Below are 10,000 nucleotides of genomic sequence, written 5' to 3'. Positions count from 1 at the left end.
GTCCAGATAACCTCCATTCGGCCGGGAGCTAAAAACTACCACGTGTTTTGCTGCTTCCTCTGTATGAAGATTATTGTCGAGGCAACCCAGCTTTGACATTTTGGTGCCTGAAACCCGAGATTCTTCTCTGCTTTCCGGCCACGGCAGATCGACAGAAGGATGGATGGCTTGACGTCGGCTACTCCAGCCTTGAGAGAGGGCGATCTGGCCTGCTGGCCCGGGAACAGATTACGAATTATCCTTTCGTACAGAGGAGGCACCAAAAAACGGTAAGGCACTTTTTAAAATTAATTTGTAGAATCCAACCCAGTATGAGGCCCCGTTTCCCTTCGAGGAGGGGAAATGCTTCATTCGTAAAAAAGAAAAGTTGCGTATACTCTTCTCTGTGTGTCGGAGATTCTTCTTTCTGTGTGTCGGAAAGGCATTTTTCTGTGTGTCGGAATTATGTTAAATAGTATACAGCACGATAAAAGGCTGTGTGTCGGCCTATCTGCCTGGAAAGCAGACAGAGGAGGTCACGCCTCCCCGCCAAGGGACTTCGAGGGTTGTGTTAAAAATATAGAAGAAATATATTGTTATACAGTGCCAAGATAATGAAAGAGCTCGATATAAAGAAAAAAAAAAGAAATAGAATAAAACTATAAACGCATGCAAGTAATCTTCATATGAATAGATATATAGATATATATATATATAAGTACGCTATGACGCGTTCATAAACGATATAAGTACGATTGCCGCGAAAAATAGGAGTTTAATCGGCGAAAAAGAATACTTAGACGGATAAAAATAAGTATTTAAGAGAGGGTGCATTGGGACAGGATGGTGGGGGGGGTTGAAAAGCAGACCACATGTGAGAGGAAAAATGGCCGAGCCCACAAACCAAGAGAAAAAATGGCGGCGAGCCAACTGAAGTTAAAACTGCCTTTCTTCCCAAGCTCACTTTCCACTAACCCAGGAAGATATATATATATTAGGCCTGTTCAGAAACAGTGCCCCTCCTCTGCTCAGCCCACTCCTCGTGCCAGGGTCCACTCGCAGGGGCCAGGAGCACGAGGGGGGGGGATTGGGAGACTGGAATGCAAGAAATCTCAGGTTACATCTCACATTCCACACGATGAGCAAGGAGGAGCAGTGATGAAGAGACATGAGCAGAGAGAGTAATAGAAAGAAAATAAGAGTTAGAGACAGAAAATTGACAATATAACATATTAGTGACAAATTATGGGTCCTCTAATAAACACTGAAATTTATCATTAGGAAATGATTAAGAAATTGCTAAGTAGAAGGTTAGTTTCTCTAAATTTTAATCGTGGTAAGAGTGAGCTACAAAAAATGGCTCTTATATTAAATAAACACAATCTTGGAGCAGAATAGCAATTCAACAAGTGCAATTTAGCTATTTTAGCAAAAAGAGAGGGATCTGCGATTTAGACTTAAGGATTAGGAATCATCCAAATTATTAATGATATCAAACATGAAGACAATGCAGAAATGGCATTGATCCAAATTATTAGGTAAATTGTAGCTGGCAAGTTTAGATAAAATAATTAATTTAGGATAGGCATAATTTCGCTGAGATGCAATAAACATCATGACTTGTCATCAGTGCACGGATGATAATTCATTGTTTTGCCCATCAAGAAATGAAATATGTTTTAGCGTGAGTCGTAAGAATGAATGACTATGAGAATATCTCGGATTGCATTAGAATCGAACAATTGATGCCAACCAAACAACATTGACCTATTTCCTTTTAGAATGACTTGCCATTACACAGCGAAAGGTGGTTAGCTGCCAAGAAGCCCCAGGACTGGGGATGGCGCTCTTCACCAGTGATAAAAAAAATTGCAGACCACGGATGTCTGAAAATGAGTGTGAGCGTGAACGGTTGTTTGTCCTTTTGTGTTTTTGATTGGCCGACCACCGAGATATGATCAATCGGTTAGGTATCAAGGTGGAAAATGATTTAGCAAATTGGAATCTATTTCAGAATTTGCCAATAAGCCGTTTCACGGATGGCAACGCCAAATTATGGAAAGATATTTCGTCCAAGGAAATTTTTAATGGTAAAAGCAGCAGTACTCCAAACGTGAAACTTGAAGTGGAGAAACAAATCTGCTATGCGAAATTTGGGAGCACTGGGAAAAAACAGACAGTGCTTGATACGAAATTCCAAAGTACTATTGATTTATTGTGATAATGGCATCCAAATTGTGTTAACAGAATAATTGACTGAATTGAAAAAAGGTTCCATATTTCGTTATGAAATCATTGCGCCTACATAACGAGGTCAACCGGACAACAAAATATGGACATCCTATTTAGTAGACCATACCAAACGCCATTATTCACTACACGATTGGAACTAGAGGATGAGGCTAATCTGGCTATCTGCATAAAAGAAAAAACTTTAAAGGAACACACTGAATTTGGGTTAGCAGGAGGAGACTGTGCTTCCTAACAGAAAACAGACTGGACCAACGGCGGTCCCGGGAGCCTGGGTGCTCAACACACGTGTTCCTGACCAACCAGCAGACATGAAAATAGCGGGATCCATTTTGTGCACTGTAAGAAGGTTCTCTCAGTTGAAACGTATGAGGAGACAGGTAAGATAAACTTTTTGACGTAATCAGACGAAATGGCAAGCACTCCAATATTGATTGGAAAGATTATTGCTCGGGGAGCAATGCTGTAAGCCATGAGGAACTTTTTATTTGGTTTTATTGTCTCCATAAAAAAAAGTGAAAGCGTTTCAATTGAGACCAAACCTTCTTACAGATAGTTAAAGTAAACAATTGAGATTAGATCTTCTTACAGATTTTTAAAGTAAACAATTAGAGAGAAGAGAAACTACAATGGATAGAAATGTAACTAGAATTTAATTTTATGCCTGACTATTGAGAAATATTGATTAAGAAAGTTTTATAGGAGATGATTGACAAACTCCAAAGACAATGGGATGTTACATTTGATAAAAAGACTACTAGGTTGGGATATTTTGAATTTCAAACAACTGAGTTTAATATGCAACGCGATACACATTGTTAAATGAATTGGGACTTGATTAGTATGCATTTTATAATTAATGAGTTTTAATTGCTTTAAAGGATACAATTATGCTAAAATATTAACCTTGACAAACAAGGGGTGATTACAATTTTTAGTGGGTTCAATTATATTCAGAATTATAAATGTGTGCATTTTGTTTCTGGATATTAATTGATGTGAATTTAACTGTTACAGAGAACGGGAAAGCTGTTTTTCTGGGGAGAAAGCACCCTGGTTTACTTTTTGTATTTTTCCTATTTTTAGTATGATTAGTTAATTTGTGTAATTACAGGAAGGGGAAAAACAAATAGGGTTCTTGATCTTAACAAGGAAGCAGTGATCATAATAGAATACCAGCTAGCATATTTGATTTTGACTGATAAGGCATTTAAATTTTCACAAACTATAGTGATGGAATAAGTAAGATTGTTGCGATTTTTGTTCATTGAGGTATTAAGCCCAACAAAATAGCCGTAAGCAAATGTTAAGCACGTGTTGAAGACAACGACAGAACACAGCAGCTAAAGCAGCAACGCAAACACTACACAGCAGCATACACAACAACAAAACTGAGCCGATCTCAAGAACAGTCAGCAGACGAACTGTACACAGCTAAAGGCCTACCGTACCTACCAAAAATTTATTCCAAAATTGAGCCATAAATGCCTCAAAAGGGAGGAAGATATTTGATGAACAGGTATAAATACCTACTTTTAAAATTTTTGTAGGGAACTGTTTAATTTGTTATTTTATTGATCTGTAAAGAACATGGGATCTCCAGAATCATCTGGAGTAACAATGGAGCTAATTTTGCAAACAGCATAGTGCAAAACATGGCAAAACACCTAAGTAGAGCGAACAAATGGTACGATAAAACCAAGGCTTAAGAAAACCATGGGGGAGATAAATAAGCCATGGCCAGAACGCCTAACAATGGCCAAAACGTATATGAAGATAGTACCAACTAGCTCGGGATTAACACCTTTTGAGATAGTTCATGGAAGACCATTTCAACTTCCTCTATGGGAAGAGTAACCATGACGAGAGACTAAGGAAGGAGAGAAACTTATCCAAAGAACATGTAAGCTGCCGTGATCTTTTTGTCTATCTTGCAGGAGGTGGTGTAGCCAGGTGACTGGATCCTGATCCGAGTCATAAAAGGAAGTCCTGGTTCTCTCCACGATGGGAAGACCCATTCGTGGCCCAACTCACCAACCTCCACAGCAGCAAAGATCACTGAAAAGTCAAAGTCGATTCACCAAGGTCGGTTCAAGGTCGTTCGAGACAGGTGACTCTGAGTGGACTAAGTCGGACGGTGTCAAAACCCTTGTCCGTGAAGAAACTCATCTGACGTCTACTCACCAGCCACGAGCACCCCTCACTTAACCCTGACCTCCCATAGACTTTGCACCTCTATACAGAAGCCACAGTGAAAGCTGTTGCCACCCACATCACAGTGACTGGACTGTCAGTGACTGCACTGTCAGTGACAACCTGGGCGTATCTGAACGCCCCGCCCACAGAGACTCGAGTTGGAAAACAAGTGCAGGAAACGTCACTGGAAAGGCAGAGCCAAGCGGTCCGCTCTTGGATGGGGACCCAACCTACATCAACATCGGGGTTCCCCGCAGCATACCAGATGAGTATAAACTCGCTGACCAAATTGCACGACTCCAGAACAGGACGGAGGAAGGGTTTGCAGCCATCCATGAACAGTTGTCGGGGACCTCCTTTGGCCTTCCAGAACAGAATTGCTGTTGACATGCTCCTGGCAGAGAAAGGTGGCGTGTGCTCCATCTTTGGCGACCAATGCTGCACGTTCATCCCGAACAACACAGCAGCTGACGGGAGTTTAACCAAGGCCCTGGAGGGTCTTCGATCCCTCAACAGCAAGATGAAAGAACAATCTGGAGAACTACTATGAAGAAGACGTGTGGTATAATTTCATGGTGTTCCAGAAAAAACTGATTGTTGCGAATGAAAGTTGTTATGTGTAGCCGTATACCCATTTCCACAGATCCTGACATCCTGAATTCACTGGGTCGAGGCGTCACATTTAAATCTGCAGTCGTGCAGATGGTCTAAGATGCATTCCTTTTAAGACGAGTGAACATAACAGTAAGATATCAAAATCAGTGCAAAATCAGTGCAATTCAAACCACGTGATTCAATCTGGTGCGATGATGTTCCTGTTGACCAAAGGTTGTGGTCCACCCCCCCAGAAAATCATGTGTAAAGACATTGAGCTGTTACATGAGTGTTCATTAACCAAACTGTCAAGGCCCTACAGGGTATAGCAGATGATTTAAAAGCCCCTAGGGAAGTTGCAGGACCGATAGTCCTGGATCTGATAACAGCCAAAGATGGAGATGTGTGTGCCATGATGGGAGAACACTGCTGCACCTTCATCCCAAATGAAACCAGTACATTACTCGTGCCGTAGCTGAAATAAAGGCCCTAGTCAACACCATGGCCCAGGATCATTCAGCCGTAGGTGTATCATTGTGGTCGTGGTTAATAACCGGGTCATGATTCTCAATTCTGTTTAAAATTGCAACCTTGCGGTTTTTGCTACTGTTCTGTATTTTTTCTGTGTGTGTAATCCCCTGTATGAAAGTTATGATTCAAAACACAATCCAGCACACACTAGTAGCTTATAGTGACACAGTATCCCCGCATGACAGACCATACTGGAGATTATTGCATTCTTTCGAACTGTGACGAGTCCTCTATGCAAATGTGTTTGTCTTGATTTAAATATTGGGTTCGCTCATTAAGAGGGACGTAGAGGAATTTTTACCACTGATTACATCATTTCTCGCCTCTGCTTTGACATGTGATTTTGTTATTTTCCATACCCTGTTGAGTAACTGTCAATGATATTTGTATTCTAGAACCTGGAGGGGAGGGATACAAATTGATATGTTTAATGAAAATTCTTTCAAGTTACAACAGGGGGGAAATGTGAAATATGAACTGTATTCTTATATTTAATCTTGCACCTTTCTGCACTTCTAGAAATTTAGTTACTAGAATAGAATTTTTACTGACACCTACAGGCCAAGGCCTGTCATCACTTTGTATATAACCCACCCCTTTTGTGTTCCCGCCTAAAGTTTGTCTCCGCCTAACTTCTATTAAATACCACCCTCGACCGAGTGAACGGCGTATCTGGATGGGAGGCCTCGAGGTGGTCGCTTGGCTCTGTCGAGCGCTGACCCCTTCTTAGGAAGGGTGGGGGCTAGCCAAGGGGGCTAGCCAAGAACAAAGGAAGCGGACCGAGCGGCGACCATTTTGAGAGCCATCGAGATGGGGCCTCCTGTGCAGATAACCTCCATTCGGCCGGGAGCTAAAAACTACCACGTGTTTGCTGCTTCCTCTGTATGAAAATCATTGTCGAGGCAACCCAGCTTTGACAATTATTTATTTCATTAATAGTGTTATTATTTGTTTCCTGACTTTTTTTCTGTAAATAACCTGGAAAGGGTTATTTGGTTATGTGTGGCTTTCTGGAAAACAATAAAAAATGTAAGCTCCCCTACGATCGATCGTCACACTTTTTCTGTTACAAACTGACACCGGCCCCCCATCGGAGAAGGGAAAAGTTATGTGGCCCTCACAGGAAAAAGTTTGGGGACCCCTGCTATACATGGTCTTTTTTATTATTAAAAAAAGCCTTACTATGCAAGTCTTTGGAGTGTGGGAGGAAAACCGGAGTATCTGGAGGAAACCCACACAGGCCTGGGAAGAACATGCAAACTCCACACAGGTGGACTTGACCTGGATTTGAACCTAGGACCTGAGAGCTGTGAGGCCGATGCGCTAACCACTCGCTCCTCTGGGCCGGTTTTCACATTTTTATGAATTTATAATTTTAAAAAAATCTCCAGTGCTGAGTCCTAGTAGCAAGCGGAAGACATGGGAGTTGCTTCCGCTTGAAAAATTATTTAAAAAATAAACATTTTCCCCAGAAAAATCTGCGATGTAGTGAAATGCTGAGGGATTACTGTACTTGAATATGCAATTGCAGCGCACAAAAAAGCACTTCTACAATTACCATTAAGCCTTAATGATGAAGGGAATATATAGATATAAAAATTGACCCACCTTCTATTCTGTGAAGGACAACTTTTGCATGGATTATTTTGCAAAATGTCGAGTTTTCCTCGTGGAACTTTGCTGCTCTTTTCCCACACGTAAATTCTGAAGGAGACGCCATTGATAGCTGCTAGCTAGGCTAAGTTAAAGAGGGCGCAAAGCTTCAAAGTTCTTCGACGACTTGAAGAGTTGATCCTTTGATATATGCTAACAGGCTGAGCTAAAGTAGGCCGCAAAGCTTCAACGAGGTCTTGAAAATGATTTTGGCTGATATTTAAGGTCATAAAGTAGCTTATGCTAGACACGTCGGGGACCCATAGGTTAAGCTAGGTGGCGAAAACTGCGCATGCGCGGTGTCAGCGTCACTTCCTCCGATTTATAAATGTAAGAGAGTCGGAAATAGGAAATAATTAATCTTCAAATGTTCTGACGTGTGGTTTGAGCAGTAATTGTTTGCGCAGGTTTTAATTAAATTGAAAATTAAATTAAACATAAATAACTTGAAGATTGCGTCTCAAAAGGAGGCTTCGCAAAACGCGCATGCGCAGAGAAAAATCGTCCTTGATAATGGAGCTGTTGCTGTTTGGCCGATTGGCATCACGGGAGGGAGGGAGGGAGGGAGGGAGGGATTGGGAGGGAGGGAGGGAGATAGGGAGTGGGAGGGAGGGAGCGGGAGAGAGCAAGAGAGCGAGAGAGAGAGATTAAATCTGATTTAAAGAACTGGATATAAAGCCTTAAATATTTTTCATAGATCTAAAACAATGTTTATTTGAGCTTTTATTTTCAATAAGGGAATAATCATTTGTTGAAAATATTTCTATATAGTTATTTTTACATTTTACAAAATACTTATTGAACTAAAACACAAAAGAACAAAATTGGAGGGAAAAATTGCAAATATTCGTTAAAAATGGGAAAATCAAGACATAATTTAAATCTAGTGGTTGGTCCGGATTAAGCAAATAATGTAAATAAAAGAAAAAACAAACTTTTCCTTTTGGGTTTAAGACACCTTTGAGAAATTGCTATTTTTCTGATATAATTTCTTAAAATGTGCTTCTCCGATAACTTTTGATTGACAGTGTCTTAAATATTGTGTACAGCAGGGGTCCCCAAACTTTTTCTTGTGAGGGCCACATAATTTTTCCCTTCTCTGATGGGGGGCCGGTGTCAGTTTGTAACAGAAAAAGCCATGGAACATTAACTTTCTGTTGTGCCATGCACAATCTTCTCCCTTTGCTCTGAAGTTTATGCACGACACCACAACCGTCATTACAGAATCCCACGTCAAAATTTTGCAACACAGTGCTTGGTGGTGAATTTGGCAGTGGACTCGTAGCGTAACTTAAATGCATCTTTCTTCTCGGGACACACCTCCTCCGCGACAGTATCCATACATTTCTTAACAAACTCTCCGTCAGTGAAAGGCTTACCGCTGCTTGCTATCAATTTAGCAACCCAAAAGCTGGCCCGAACGGATGCCTGGTTCTGCTAAGATAGTAGTCCACTTTTTCGCTTTGAGAGTTTGTCTGCTCGTATTTGGCCTTGCAATCTATCGTACTTGTCTTTGTGACGGGATTCATAGTGTCGGCAAAGATTGTATTCTTTGAATACCGCCACCGTCTCTTGACAAATGAGACAAACAGCCTTTTCTTTGCATTGAACAAAAAAATAATCGTTTGTCCACTCCAGGTTAAATATCCTGCATTCTGAATCAATTTTTCTCTCACCTAACTTTTTCGCCATTATTCCGTTCTCAAACAGGTTGCAGTTTTAATATGCTTGAATAGTCCGCGATGGTCCCAGGGCTCCGCCCTCACCTGCGATCGTCCAGATGTCTCGGTAACACTGCTCGTGCATGCAACGGTGGACGTGCCCGCATGCATCAAAGGGAAACACTCTCCCCGCGCGTGTCACCAAAGAAGCAATGCGAAGCCCCGCTTCACTGGGATGATTTGTGGGCTCAGCCGGGGTGCAATGAACCAAACACAAGATTAAAATGTCCCAGTCTTCAAGGCCAAATAGGAAAAAAAATCCGATAGCGTCTCTGGTATTGTTCAGAGGGCCGGTCCAAATGTGCCGGCGGGCCGTAGTTTGGTGACCCCTGGTTTACAGCGTTAAACAACTTGGACTGCAAATTGACTCATGGCTTACTAGTATAATATTCCATTTGGAGCATTAACTGGTATTGATCCGGTTTAGAGAGTTCAAGGGACTGCCGAAGCCCGAGTTTGATTCAGGGTACGCTTACCAAAACTCTTTATATGAGCCAATTCGGCTCATGTCGGTGACAGGAATCAAACTTGACTGCAAAAAAACTCATAGCTTACAGGTAAACAGTTTTCATACTGACTGCCATCTGATTTAGGCTGGGCTTCCCAGGTCCAATGCTTTGCCGAAACCCGGGATTGAACCAGGGACCTTTAGATCTTCAGTCTAACGCTCTCCCAACTGAGCTACTTCGGCTGATTGTTTACAGCATTAAACAACTTGGACTGCAAATTGACTCATGGCTTACTAGTATAATATTCCATTTGGAGCATTAACTGGTATTGATCTGGTTTAGGGAGTTCAAGGGACTGCCGAAGACCGAGTTTGATTCAGGGTACGCTTACCAAAACTCTTTATATGAGCCAATTCGGCTCATGTCGGTGACAGGAATCAAACTTGACTGCAAAAAAACTCATAGCTTACAGGTAAACAGTTTTCATACTGACTGCCATCCGATTTAGGCTGGGGTTCCCAGGTCCAATGCTTTGCCGAAACCCGGGATTGAACCAGGGACCTTTAGATCTTCAGTCTAACGCTCTCCCAACTGATCTACTTCGGCTGAATGTTTACAGCATTAAAC

The 10,000-nt window shown here is 41.7% G+C and overlaps 1 non-coding gene across 1 annotated transcript; it reads right to left on the bottom strand.

Annotated features, from left to right (window-relative positions):
- Window positions 1-9,542: 9,542 nt before the first annotated feature.
- trnaf-gaa (transfer RNA phenylalanine (anticodon GAA)) lies at window positions 9,543-9,615 on the bottom strand. Its single transcript has one exon. It is a non-coding gene; the product is annotated as a tRNA-Phe (tRNA).
- Between the last annotated feature and the right edge of the window lie 385 nt (window positions 9,616-10,000).

Source organism: Stigmatopora argus, chromosome 20 (assembly GCF_051989625.1).
Source record: "Stigmatopora argus isolate UIUO_Sarg chromosome 20, RoL_Sarg_1.0, whole genome shotgun sequence".
Classification (NCBI taxonomy): domain Eukaryota; kingdom Metazoa; phylum Chordata; class Actinopteri; order Syngnathiformes; family Syngnathidae; genus Stigmatopora; species Stigmatopora argus.
Note: the sequence above shows the minus strand (reverse complement) of the source record. Positions and strands in the feature narration are given on the sequence as shown.